The sequence below is a fragment of the Erythrolamprus reginae genome, chromosome 3, assembly GCF_031021105.1.
Source record: "Erythrolamprus reginae isolate rEryReg1 chromosome 3, rEryReg1.hap1, whole genome shotgun sequence".
Classification (NCBI taxonomy): domain Eukaryota; kingdom Metazoa; phylum Chordata; class Lepidosauria; order Squamata; family Dipsadidae; genus Erythrolamprus; species Erythrolamprus reginae.
Window position 1 is genome coordinate 227,621,426 of NC_091952.1, and position 14,416 is coordinate 227,635,841.

A 14,416-nucleotide genomic window follows, 5' to 3' on the forward strand; every position below is an offset into this window, starting at 1 on the left:
GGTGGAAGGTCTTAAGCATAAAACGTATCAGGAAAGACTTAATGAACTCAATCTGTATAGTCTGGAGGACAGAAGGAAAAGGGGGGACATGAAGTTAGTTGGGGGAATGATCAAAGGCAACATGAGAAAATATTATTTTACTGAAAGAGTAGTAGATCCTTGGAACAAACTTCCAGCAGACGTGGTTGGTAAATCTACAGTAACTGAATTTAAACATGCCTGGGATAAACATATATCCATTGTAAGATAAAATACAGGAAATAGTATAAGGGCAGACTAGATGGACCATGAGGTCTTTTTCTGCCGTCAGTCTTCTATGTTTCTATGTTTCTATAAATAAATAAGCAAATAGTGCTATGCTGTCATAGTTTTCTGCCAGCTTGATATCTGGTGAATAGCACTTTAATTTTGCCATGAGAAGGAGTTATGTACCCCTCCCCTTTCTTTTGGAAGAACAGTCACTGGCCAAAAGCTTGTTTATCTTCATCTGTGACTTGCATAAAGCCTCATTAATTGCAATAAATGATCTATTTCCCAATTGGAATTCTGAACCTAGGCTAAGTATACTTCCCGCAAAAATGCCTTCTTAAGTGTTTCATGGCCTGCTGCTAAAGCAATACCCCAAAGAATCACGAAACTGTAAAAGTACTGAGTGGTATAAGCGGTTTTTTGGCAGCTGGCTTGCAGCTGTGGAACTTATTCCCAATCCCTATCATAGGATCTCGAAACATCTGGCGATTCTTTCTCATCACTCCCTTGCCCTAAACCCCAGAAAACATCAAATGGCTTAAACTATCTCATGCTTCTGAAGTTCCTCTTCCTTCCTGTCTCTGAAGAGATTTTAATATGAAATTGATGGTAAATGGAATCAACAATGCAATGAAAGAAATAGCCCTCTCTCCAAAGTTCATATGCATGGCAGGATTATCACAGCTACAATGTAAAATCACATTTTATGGGTTTATTATGATCCATTGTTTAAATGTCACTTATTAAAGACTTTCGTTCTGAATTAACCAACCACAGCACGAACATCACTGCCTTCATTTTGTCTACAGCCATGACTCAGGCACGTTTAAAGAGTGGGTCCATAGGTTCATATTGATATTTAAAGCAGTATTTCCTTCTTTCTTTCTTTTCTACCATCCAAATGCAGCCTTGAAATACAGGCAAGCTTTAGATTTTTTCATCCATTACCTTTGGGGAAAATTAATTAATTAACTAACTAAATAATTAATTAATTAATTAATTAGAGTCTCGGTTATCTGACATAAATGGGCGGGTTGACAGTCGGATAGCCGAAATGTCAGATAATCCAGATTCAACTGCTTCCGTCCCCGTCTTTCTCTCTTTCTCTCTCTAGCTCGCTTCCCTCCTCCCAGCTTGCTTCCCCATCGTGGCTGTGATGTTTGGGGGCGTGTCAGGGGGCGGGGGCGGAAACGCCTACAGCCACGCCCCCAAGCAGCCACAATGTCAGATAATCCAGAGTGTTGGATTACCGAAGGACGGAAAACCGAGACTCTACTGTAATTAAATTTATATGCTGCCCAACTGTCTAAGGATTCTGGGCAGCTTACAACAAAGAGAACATCTAAAAGAGCAAAAGATAATTAAAAACCCATATTAAACCATACATATCTCTCATGGCCGGATCCAGATGACACCTCATTCGATCAATGGCCCCAGGCCTGCCGGAAGAGCCAGGTCTTTACAGCTTTCTGGAAGGCCAGTAGAGTGGGGGCAGTACGGAATTCCGGAGGTAGTTGATTCCAGAGAGCTGGAGCCACCACAGGGAAGGCTCTTCCCCTTGGCTCTGCCAGCCTACATTGTTTAGCTGACGGAACCTGGAGAAAGCCAACCCTGTGGACCCTTACCGGTTGCTGGGAGCTATGCGGTAGCAGGTCCCGGAGATAGTCTGGCCCTAAGCCATGTAGGGCTTTATAGGTGATAACCAACACTTTGAATTGCGTCCAGAAACTGATTGGGAGCCATTAATTAAATAATGGACAATGATTGGGAGTTGATGTCATGGAGCAGGGCAGGAGGAGTAGTCTATTAAGTGATGTCTCCTTGATTAGTTTCCACCCATTGCTTCTTGTCCTGCCTTCCGATGTTTTGGAGAATAGGTTGACCTTCCCTTTTTTGTGGCAACCCTTTAGATATTGGGACACTATCACCCCTAGTCCTTTTTATTAAACTAGAATATAAGACTGTAAGTAGATCTGTAGTAATTTATCCAAAAATTTGTCTAACCCATCATTGTTTCCTTGGTGGCCAATCAACACCAGAACAAGAGGACAATTGCCCCCTCCAATTTATGCTTCCTGTAATTAGGATTTCAAGTCTACCTTCTTTATTAATAGATATCATTACCATGACAAATAGCCATTGACAATCATATTCTTCATAAATTGTCCAAATGCCCTTCAAAACTATTCAACTCCTGGGTATCTTATAACAACGAATCTCCCATGTTTCAGCTTCTGTATTTTAGAACAGGACCTGATATTCATTGGTATATGATGCAGTGAGGATGACAAATTTCATAGAATCTTATCATGTAAGTTTTGAAATGTTCATTGAGATCATCTAGTTCAATTCCTATCCAAACCAAATTTGCACTTAAGAAGCTACGACATCTCCCAACACCCGTTACTATCCTCCTTTCTACCATAGCAGAATTCTGCTGGGCTGATCTTGCTTAAAATTAGAAAGTAGGCAAAAGCTATGTTGGTTTTTAGCAGATCTTCCTAGAATACCAGGTATCTATATCTTCAAAGAAGGCAATGGCAAACCACTTCCATATAGCTGACACAGCTGAACTCAATGTCCACAGTTGAACTCAGCATAACTATAATTCTCGCATTTGTTTTATCATTTAATATATAAAAGGCTTGGTGATAGTCTATTTTATTTTAAATTTACTTTAAATTTACTTTAAATTTCTTTGTTAAGTAATCCTCAAAATGGAATCTGTGTTTTTCATTGCAGATGCGCACGCATTAAATTTTAATTGAACTATCAAACATGTTTGATGTAGGAGTAGGTAACCTACTGTTTTAATCTCATGTATTTCTTTGCATCTTACAAAGCCAACTCAGAGGTCAAACCATTTTTCTAGGAAATGTAATTGCTTCCTCTAACCTCTTAACCATTATGTTGGGAAAAGAGAGAGGAAAAAAGACTGGTGGGCTGTGGAATGGCTGAATCGTTTCAAATCCTGGCAGGTCTAAGAGCTGACTAAGGTATCTACTTACAGTATTTTTTTTTTAATTTAGTAGGAAAAACAGAACTCTAGAAACAGATGCACAGAGTCAGCAGCTCTTGAAACCTTATTATTGCTTTCCGTTTAGTTAACCAAAACTAAAACTGTATCAACAAATCAGAAGGATTAAGTCTTGCTTGGGAGATCACTGTATAAAGGTACTCTTATTGGTAGCAGTGCAAAAATCAGTGTTTGAATTAAATGCCATCAAAAGACATTGCGTTAAGATGGTGCAATGGTTCTGGGAATAGCAGCATTCAAAATTTCAGGTTAAATGCCTATCAGTCTGAAGTTGAATAAGTTTTTCCTGGAAAGTTCATGAGAAAAAATAAATAAATTTAAGAATTTATTTTACGCTACTTGAAAGAAAAGATCTTATTTCCTCGGTTTGTAAGAATGAATAGAGGATATGACAAAGATATAAAGTTAGCAGGGAGGGGTAAAGGGAGATATTTTCTTATAAAAGAACAAGCACCTTGATAGCTTGGAGGGGGAAAGACATTTCCCCAGTCAAATGTCGCTTTCTTGCTTAAGCATAATTGCAGACCTCAAATGTGGCAGATTTATATGGATTCCCATTTTCTTATCCTGCCTTTCTCCTTTCTTCTCTAATTTGAAGAAGGTGAATGATTGACCACAATTCATTACGCTGGAGATATAAAAATTTGATTGTTTCTATTGTTAAATGCCAAATCCCTTAAACTTAATTCAACACTGCAAACATGTGTATCATAGTATTCCCTGAATTCAGCTCCCTCCAAGAGCGATTCAGCTCATAAAATAATTCAGCAACATAAAATGCTCATAACTAATGAATGCCTTCCAAAAGTAAACCCTCAAAATAACACCCAGTTTTCTGTCTTTTCTCTATCTATTAACCAGATAAGAATTGCTTCTCAATATTTATTTATTTATTTATTTATTATTTAATTGGATTTGTATGCCGCCCCTCTCCGGGGACTTGGGGCGGCTCACAGCATATACAAAAAAACAGAGAACAATAGTAAGCAATCCAATTAATAATACATTGAAAACAATTCATTTTAAAATTTGAATTTAAAAATGCTACCGTTACCATTTACTCGACAATCATACTACAACATTCATTGGTCAGGGGGGAAGATCTAAAAACCCCAGGCCTGGCGGCAAAGTTGAGTTTTTAAACTCTTCCAGAAGGCAAGGAGGGTGGGGGCAGTGCGAATCTCCGGGGGGAGCTGATTCCAGAGGGCCAGGGCCCCCACACAGAAGGCTCTTCCCCCAGGTCCCGCCTGCCAGCATTGTTTGCTCGACGGGACCCTAAGGAGACCAACTCTGTGGGACCTCACCGGTCGCTGGGATTCGTGCGGCAGAAGGCGGTCTCAGAGGTAGTCTGGTCCTATGTCATGTAGGACTTTATAGGTCATAATCAACACTTTGAATTGTGTCCGGAAACAGATTGGCAGCCAATGCAGTCCGCGGAGTGATGATGAGATATGGGCATGACATGGCAAGCCAAAACTGCTCACATGGCTGCATTTTGGATGATCTGAAGTTTCTGAACACTCTTCAAAAGTATTTTTGTCACAGGAGAATGTACTTTCAAAAGAATTTCCATGGATAAAATGTGGCATATTTCAAGATGGACTAAGTAATGTGCATCTCAATAATACACTGTATTTCTTTGTACAATTGTCTCTCCAGTGAGTTTCAGCCATTTCACACATTTTTTTTCAAATTCAATATTTTATTCAGATTTAGAAGTGTGGGCGAACAAGAAGGCTTTAGAATGATGGTAAGTTGTGGAAAATATATCATAGTGCCAGATATAGGATTTTCTACTACCTCCAACAATAGTTCAGAAATCAAGGCCTTTTGTTTTTGCAGGGAAAAAAATATTTTTTAAAAAAAAATGCAATGTGAAGGGGAAAGTGGCATTTTCCCACCTATCTACTCTCTTTCTCAAACATAAAACATGGGGGAAACACAGTTGTCTGAAGATAAAAGCCAATTACACTTAGTATTAAATTAGGCAGATAAATTAGTGCGGAGGAAATGTAAGCGTTGGTTCTCAGATCGTTCAAGATTTAATTGGTCATTATATAAACAACCAGCTGCAGACTTCTCAATTAACAGTGGAGAGAGCTGCTTTCCTTCCCATGTACCGTACTATGAAACTGTGAGAAAAAAGATTCACAAACTTTCTACCTAATGCGCCCTGCGATATACTGAGTGAAAATTATTTCATCCACTGAAATTCTTGAAAAGCTACTCTTTCAATAAATCTTGTTTAAAAGAATGCTGAGTCCATGCTTGGGGGCAAAAGTTACTTTCCAAAAATTATTTTTAGTTTAGGCAATGCCTGAAGGCCTGACAGCAAATGTAGGACATCTTTATTTGGAATGCAAAGCAACAGAAAAAAATATTTCTCAGAACAAAAATAGGGAACTCAAGATAGTTGGGTTTTTCACCCATCTTTAAATTCCAACTTTGCTACAAATCCTTGCCCTCCAACCTTTGTTTTCCTACTGATAATAAGGAGAAACAGCAGCCACAGAGAAGCTTCCCTCACTCATGCCTTGAATACTTAAAGGCCATGTCCCAGGTGCAGTGGATCCTGCAAAAAGTAATCTCCTAGGATATAGGAAATCTAAAATTCCCAGGTGTCCTAGCAACCGATATATGATTTATGCAATACAGATTCTGTTGTAGAAAGAAACACTCAGTTGCACAATGAAATTGTGGAATTACTGTAACGTCTATTGCTAAAAGAGAGGGACATTACCATTCTGACAATTTTGTCCTGTAACTGAAAAGCATTTGGAGTTCGAATATACTAATTGGAAATTTATGTACAGGTAGTCCTTCCTTTAGGGCCAGTCATTTAGCAATTGTTCAAAGTTAAGATGGACCCTCCCCAAGGATAGATTTGAAATTGCAATGGCCGGGGAACCTCCATTTTCATGGTGATTGCGTTTGGGGTTCCTACCTACCTGCCTGCCTGCCTGCCTACCTACCTACCTACCTATCTATCTATCAATAGTTCTTGTATGCCACCCAACTCCCGAAGGACTTTGGGTGGTTCTTGGCAACCAACTGACAATTTCATTCTTTTGCAGTATCCCAGTCATGTGCCATTTACTTAGAGTTTCCAGCAAAAATGGCCTTTGCAGACAAACGATTCATTTAAGGACTACTACAAAAAAGATCATTAAACAGGGCACAATCATATGGTGACCCATTTAACAGCCAGGATAACTTATGATCATAACTCCAGACTTAATTATGCTCTACAGTTGAAGACTACATGTATCCTAACAAATTCATAAGTCAGGAAGGAGGGGGGAAAAATCTGAGAAGATTTGACTACTGAATGACAACACTGTTAACGCTTCATAGGAAATTAACGATGAGAAAAGTATTTTGACACTTTTCTCTACTGAAATGCCACACAGAGGTCTTTTGCCCTGGCAGCAAACAGGAGCATCTTCCAAGAATGTTTATCAGGTTAAGAAATCCATATGAAGATTCAGACTTGCACTTAACAGTGGAAAAAACCCGCTCTGGCAACCATTCTTTTCTGCCATATCCCCATAACACTGCCTTCCTCCCAGCTCGGTTTGTATCTCAGTATGAAGGCATTTTCCTCCCTCCTTAATCTGACTTTGCTGAAAGGCAGCCCTGAGTGTATGAAAACTTTAGATAGATAGATAGATAGATAGATAGATAGATAGATAGATAGATAGATAGATAGATAGATAGATAGATAGACAGACAGACAGACAGACGGACGGATTCAAAAACAATGATACAATGTCCTAAATCCAATTAAACTGAAATCCCCAATTATTAAAAAGTCAATCATTCCCACTCAGACCACAAACATATATAAGATTCATCGGTCAGGGGGCTAGAGTCTAATAACCCCAAGCCTCGTGGCATAGAAGTGTTTTCAGGCTCTTATGGAAGGCAAGGAGGGTCAGGGCAGTACAAATCTCTGGGCGGAACTGATTCCAGAGGGCAGGGCTCCCCACAGAGAAGGTTCTTCCCCTAGGCCCCGCCAAATGACATTGCCTGGTTGACGGGACCTGGAAAAGGCCAACTCTGTGGGACCTAACTGGTTGCTGGGACTCTTTGGGGGGGGGGGGAGTCCCAGCAATGTTTGTTCAACTTTGTCAGCTGACTTCAACTCCCATGCTGGGTGGGGACTTGTTGAAGTCCATACATTTTAAAGTTGCCAATTTGGGAAACATTGCCATAGAAAAGGAGGGAAATCAAGCCACTGAAATACCCTGAGCAGAAGCACCCAAGGCTGGATAGGGTTCAGCAAACAGCAAACCAACTTCTTGCTCTAATTTTCCACTGGTTTCAAGACAGATGAAGTGCACTTCAATTCAACCCCCAAAATAAACACACCAAGGTCCCCACTACATGCATTTAGAAGTTTTTTTAAAACTTGGAACATTGTTTATATTGCACTTATTTTCCTTTTCTCTCAATAGCCCTCACTTTGTAGCAGACCACTGGGCTGTAGCTAAGAGGACTCTGCTACAAAGGGTATGAAGTTTGTTCCTGTCGACAAGCCATCAGCCTGCCAAAAGTGAGGGTGAAGGTGTATGTAAGTGCTTCGGTGGTGCAATGGTTAGAGTAAAGTACTACAAGCTACTTCTGCTGATCACCAGCAGCCAGCAGTTTGGCAGATCTAATCTCAGTAGGCTCAAGGTTGACTCAGCCTTCCATCCTTCCAAGGTCGGTAAAATGAGGACTCAGATTGTTGGGGGCAATATCAATAATCAATGAATTCAATTAATTTACAACTCCATCACCTCCTTTCTGACTTAACTATAGTTCATAAAATCATATACCAAAATGTCCTTCCTGTTAGTAGCTATTTCACCTTCAACCGCAACAACACACAAGCATGTAAGATTTAAAATAAATGTCAACCACTCTAAACTAGACTGCAGAAAATACAACTTCAGCAATAGAGTTATCAACGCCTGCCATGCAATACCTGACTGTGATTTCTACTCCTAGCCCCCAAACCTTTAAACTTAGATTATCTACAAGACCCTTTTCTAAGGTCTGTAAGGGGCATGCATAAGCGACCATTGTGCCTATGTCCCTGTCCTACTGTCTTTTATCATTACTTTTCTAGTGTTATGTTTATAGAAATCACCATCCTAATAATTGTTTGACAAATATACAGTATATATATAAATAAAATAAAAATGCTTACTCTCTGTAAACCGCTTAGAGAGGGCTGTAAAGCACTGTGAAGCGGTATGTAAGTCTAAATGCTAATGCTATTGCTATGTGTGGGGGGTTCACACCTCACAATCCGGAGGCTGTGAGTTTAATCCTACCGTGTTTCCCCGATAGTAAGGCAGTGTCTTACTTTCTTTTTACCCCCAAAAGCCCCCCTATGTCTTACTTTCGGGGTATGTCTTATATTGGAAAAAATAAGACACACCCGGCCAACCCACCTACCCGAACCCGCAACACCCGTGTCCGGTAAAAAGTAGTAGCACCCTCCCCCCCACACACAAACACACGGAGACACATCCGCATCCCCGCCTGCCCGCCCCGTCCGGAGCTGCCGGAAAGGAGGCGGGCGAAGGAGGGCGCAGCTCCGGCCGCTCGCCTCGCCCGCCCACCCGGCGTCTCCGAAGCTTACCGGTCTCTGGCGGGCACCTTTCGGCAGGAGAAGCCTTCGCCGGGCTGCTTCGCTGCTTGTTGCTGTTCCTGCTGCTCCCGCTGCTCCCGCCGTGTTGCCCGTCCCGGCCGGTAAGCTTCGGAGACGCCGGGTGGGCGGGCGAGGCGCCGGAGCTGCGCCCTCCTTCGCCCGCCTCCTTTCCGGCAGCTCCCCACGCGCCCTTCGCCTCGAGCTCCCTCCGGAGCCTGCCGCCGCCGCGCTTCCTCCGCCGGCCGAGGAGTCCTCCTTATCCGTGCCGGGTTTGGAGTAAGGCTTGAAGCTGGACTTGTCCTCGGCGGGCGAGGCGGCGGCCCTGGCCGAAGCGGCGCGGCTCTGGCTGCAGCACGAGTGGGAGCTCCGACTGCGCTTCCTGCGCAAGCCCAACGCCGACAAAGAGACGTCCGAAGGCGGACCCTTGAAGCTCAGCGACATCGGCGCCGAGGACAAGTCCAGCTTCAAGCCTTACTCCAAACCCGGCGCGGATAAGGACTCCTCGGCCGGCGGAGGAAGCGCGGCGGCGGCAGCAGGCTCCGGAGGGAGCTCGGGCGGTGGCCGCTCCGCCGCTTCGGCCAGGGCCGCCGCCTCGCCCGCCGGGTGGCCCAAGCTGGCGGTGGCGCGAGCTTGGGCCACCCGGCGGGCGAGGCGGCGGCCCTGGCCGAAGCGGCGGAGCGGCCACCGCCCGAGCTCCCTCCGGAGCCTGCCGCCGCCGCCACCCCGCGCTTCCTCCGCCGGCCAAGGAGTCCTCCTTATCCGCGCCGGGTTTGGAGTAAGGCTTGAAGCTGGACTTGTCCTCGGCGCCGATGTCGCTGAGCTTCAAGCGTCCGCCTTTGGACGTCTCTTTGTCGGCGTTGGGCTTGCACAGGAAGCGCAGTCGGAGCTCCCGCTCGTGCCGCAGCCAGAGCCGCGCCGCTTCGGCCAGGGCCGCTGCCTCGCCCGCCAGGTGGCCCAAGCTCTGGGCGCAGCGCGCCACCGCGCACAGCTCCCTCGCTTTTACGTAGTACCGTGTTTCCCTGAAAGTAAGACATATGTCTTACTTTCGGGGTATGGCTTATATTAGCCGACCCCCCTGAAACCCCCCATATGTCTTACAATCGGGGGGGTCTTACTATCGGGGAAACACGGTAGGTAGATGTAAGGGTTTCCTGCTTGGGGAGGGGGTTAGACTAGATGACCTGCAAGATCTCTTCCAACTCTGTTAATCATATAAACTAGAATAGAATAGAATAGAATTCTTTATTGGCCAAGTGTGATTGGACACACAAGGAATTTGTCTTTGGTGCATATGCATTCAGTGCACATAAAAAAGATACATTTGTCAAGAATCCTGAGGTACAACACTTAATGATTGTCATAGGGGTCAAATAGGCAACAATCAATATTAATAAAAATCTTAAGGATACAAGCAACAAGTTAGTCATACAGTCATTAGTGGGAGGAAATGGGTGATAGAAATGATGAGGAAAAATTTGTAGTAATAGAAGTGCACCCTTAGTAAATAGTTTGACAGTGTTGAGGGAAATTTTGTTTAGCGGAGTGATGACATTTGGGGAAAAAATTCTTGTGTCTAGTTGTCTTGGTGTGCGGTGCACTATAGTGATGTTTTGAGGGTAGGAGTTGAAACAGTTTGTGTCTAGTATGCGAGGGGCCAGTAAATATTTTCCCAGTATACAGGTCCTCAATGGAAGGCAGGGTGGCAGCAATTGTGGGCTTTTTTTTGTTTTTTGTTTTTGCAGTTCTGATTATTCTCTGAAGTCTGGGTCCCTCTTGATGGGTTGCACCACCAAACCAGACAGCTATAGGGGTGCAGATGACAGACTCAATGATTCCTCTATAGAACTGTATCAGCAGTTCTTGGGCAGAGCTTAATGGAAAACTTATTTGGCATTTTCAGCTTAATAGAAAACCTATTTGCCATTTTAAAGGCAGCTCAAAACAAGGGAGGACTCAACTCATCTGTTCCAAGGACCTGGTGGGCTCAAGAAGCCCCACGGTGGTGCAACCCAAAAAAAGCCCCAGCCCGCGGAGAATAAGAGGGGGAGAAGATAGACTCTGCCCTGGCTACAACATCCATCCTCCTAGGCAAAGCCACACCTGAAGGCTCCTCCTTTAAGGCCCGGGCTTCGGTGGAGCCGCCCAGTTCCCTCATAAGAGAGGGCTCAGGAGAGGCGCCTCGGTTCCGCTTCTTTGTCAGAGGAACCGCGGACTGAAGACAGACGGAGGGCCGCGGCCAAAGCACGACGAGGTGAGGTAAATGAAAAGTTGCCTCAAGCCCGCGCGCTGATTCGGGAGCGCGCGGAGGCGGAGCTCGGTTGCGGCTGTTCCGAACGGCCTAAATCAGGAGTAGGCAAAGTTGCTCTTCTATGACATGTGGACTTCAACTCCCAGAATTCCTGAGCTAGCATGGTTGGCTCAGGAATTCTGGGAGTTGAAGTCCACAAGTCAGAGGAGAACCAACTTTGCCTACCCGTACCCCCGAAGCCCGGGATTTATTTTTTAATTTTAATTTTAGTAGAGTTGTAGGTCAAGTGGTCCAGCCCCTTGCTCAGGACCTACGACCTTCCACCCCCGCCCCCCACACCCCATGCTTGCAGCCTGAAAATGTCGAGAAACGGGGGAAAGGAGGGAATTTAACTTTAAAGTTTTGCGCTTTCTTTTTTTCTTACGTGCCTGTCGCTTCTGGTCACAGCCTGCTTGACTTGGTTAATGCATGGCTGCTTATTGTTGTATATATATCGTGAAGTTGCAATGGGAGTAAGGCATTCTTCAATCTGTCATGCGTTTATTTATTTTATTTATTTTGTCAAGTACGTATTGGTGGTATACAAAGATATAATAATATTTATATATATGATACTAGTAAAAGAAACATTACGACGGGACAGAAGGCACGCTGGTGCATTTATGCAGTTTCCCTATTATTAAGAAAAGTTGTGTGAATTTAAATCATGGAATAATCAGGATCAATACAAGGATTGTATTTTTACACAATGTGTAATTAAACTTGAACTTTGCTATTGTGATTGGTGCTGGTGTCATATTGGCTGGCTCAAACAAAAAGTGGGACTAGCTTATGGAAGCCATGGGAATCTGTGGCTATTAGTCTTAATGGAAATTTGTTTTTTTAATTTGTTTTATCAAGTACGTATTGGTATACAAACGTATAACAAAGTTTATATATGTGATACTAGTAAGAGAGAAACATTAGGACGGGACAGAAAGTATGCTGGTGCACTTATGCACACCCCTTACTGACCTCTTAGGAATCAACAGTGGATAATTGAAGGGTAAAGTTTTGGGGGTTAGGTGATGATACTGCTAGAGTCAGATAGTGAGTTCCATGCATCAATTACTCAGTTACTAAAATTGTGTTTCCAGCAGTCGAGTTTAGAGCAGTTTACCGTACTTTAAGTTTGTATCTGTTGTGTGCTTATAGTAATATATGTACATGATACTAGTAAAATAGGAACAATAGGATGGGACGGAAGGCACGCTGGTGTACTTATGCACGCCCCTTACTGACTTCTTAGGAATCAGGAGAGGTCAACAGTGGATAGTCTAAGGGTAAAATTTGGGGGGTTAGGTGATGATACTACAGAGTCAGATATTAAGTTCCATGCATCAACTACTTGGTTGCTAAAGTCTTATTTCCTGCAGTTGAGTTTAGAACTTTAAGTTTGTATCTGTTGTGTGCTCATGTGTTGTTGTGGTTGAAGCTGAAATAGTCGTTGACAGGAAGGACATTGTAGCAGATGATTTTAGGGCTATGCTTAGGTCGTGTTTCAGGCGACGTAGTTCTAAGCTTTCTAAACCTAGGATTGTAAGTCTAGTTGCGTAGGGTCTAGTTGCGTATGACACTCTCTGGAGCCAATTTCATTGTATACATGATGTACATGTATGATGTACAAAATCATAAGAAGTTCATGTGAGTTTTGAAGCAATAAATATCTATCCACCATTGAAAAAAGAACTGAAATGGACAGACTTGCTCAGATTCTACAAGACTCTTTCACATGAATATTGGAGTATCCCAATGCAATCACACATTTTAACAGGTGGTTTTATTTCTGTAGGTAACATTCATAAACTTAATTTTTCTATCATAACTAGTGCATTTCATCAATATGTTTGTTCCACGGTTTCTAAGAGATTGCAACAACTTCAGATAGTTTATCTAGAAACTCTTAGAGGAGATACATGTATAAATGAAATTACTTTTTCTCTCTTTTTGTCATTCTCAGTTTTAAATTACCTATATCAAAAGATGGGTGCACACAACCTTGCAATTTATATTAGAAACAAAGGAAATTGAAGTTGTTTGCTTCCCAATCTTGTTTAAAATCAGTATCTTATCTGAAGCCAGTAGCTGAGAAAGAAAATAATATAGTGAGAGTTATAGGAAAACGTCGCAATAAATTATGCATATGAAAATGGAAGAAAACAGGAAGCAGATTGTTTGATTTTTGCAAATTGCAAAAGTTTCCATGAGTCAGGTGGCATATAAGTTTAATAAATTAATATACTTTACTTTTTATTATTAAAAAGCTAGGTTTTGGTCAATATTTTAAGAAGTGGTGTAGTTTCTTTTGTCTCTTCAAATTCCATTATTGTGTCACAATTATTGTGACACAGCAAATTCCAAAGTTCAGTACAGTATTATTATATTTTGTGTCTAATTATTTTAATATCCTTGAAGGCATGATCATATTACTGTGCATAAGGATTTTAAACAGAACTGAATTTTCACCTATACCTGTACTAAAGGAAGATATGTTAAGACTGTAATTTATGGGAAGTTATGGGTTTTTATGTTTAACGTATTTAAAACCACATAGGAAGCCTCCTTAGAAATTTCACCACCTAAAAATGTTAGGCACCAGGCTTTAGGCAACATAGCACACAAGTATTGAGTAACTGATTACTGGTGCTTTTCAGGCCAATTCATGCATTCAATGTGTAAAGCAAGGAGAAAGCTACAGAGGGCAAATGAGAGGTGAGAGAAAGAGGAGCAACATAAAATATATCCCAACATCATGTTAACCATAATGTGATTACAACCTAAATCAAGACATTGTTTATCAGTCATGGGTTATTACTTAGTGTCACCAGCCCACTGTAACTAATTCAATAAATCATCATTATGCAAATCATGGCATAGTTTGATTGATGAATCCTATCTATGGCTGTATTCATCCATCCTGCTAATCCCTAATATAGGTCAAATCTAATCTCGGTTTTACTATGCTATAGGCATCTGCAATTGTGAATAATCTACAGTTCTATGAAACTTTCTTTGGAAACCTTTATTCAGCATCATTGGATTTTTTATTCAATGGCAAATGGAACATTAGAAATTTCACCTCCTAAAAATGTTAAGCACCAGGCTTTAGGCAACATAAAGTGGTGTTGACCTTAGAGAAACCTTAAGTAAGCAGATAATTCTTGAATATCAATTTTTTTGTTCACCAATGATGCCCAATGAT

The 14,416-nt window shown here is 42.2% G+C and overlaps 1 protein-coding gene across 2 annotated transcripts in view; it reads left to right on the forward strand.

Annotated features, from left to right (window-relative positions):
* The first annotated feature begins 11,085 nt into the window (after positions 1–11,085).
* Positions 11,086–14,416, forward strand: part of CPQ (carboxypeptidase Q) — a 248,405-nt gene continuing 245,074 nt past the window's right edge. For both annotated transcript variants that reach the window (XM_070749227.1, XM_070749226.1), the window contains exon 1: positions 11,086–11,178. The gene's annotated coding sequence lies outside the window, so the exon portion shown is untranslated. The remainder of the gene's footprint in view (positions 11,179–14,416) is intronic.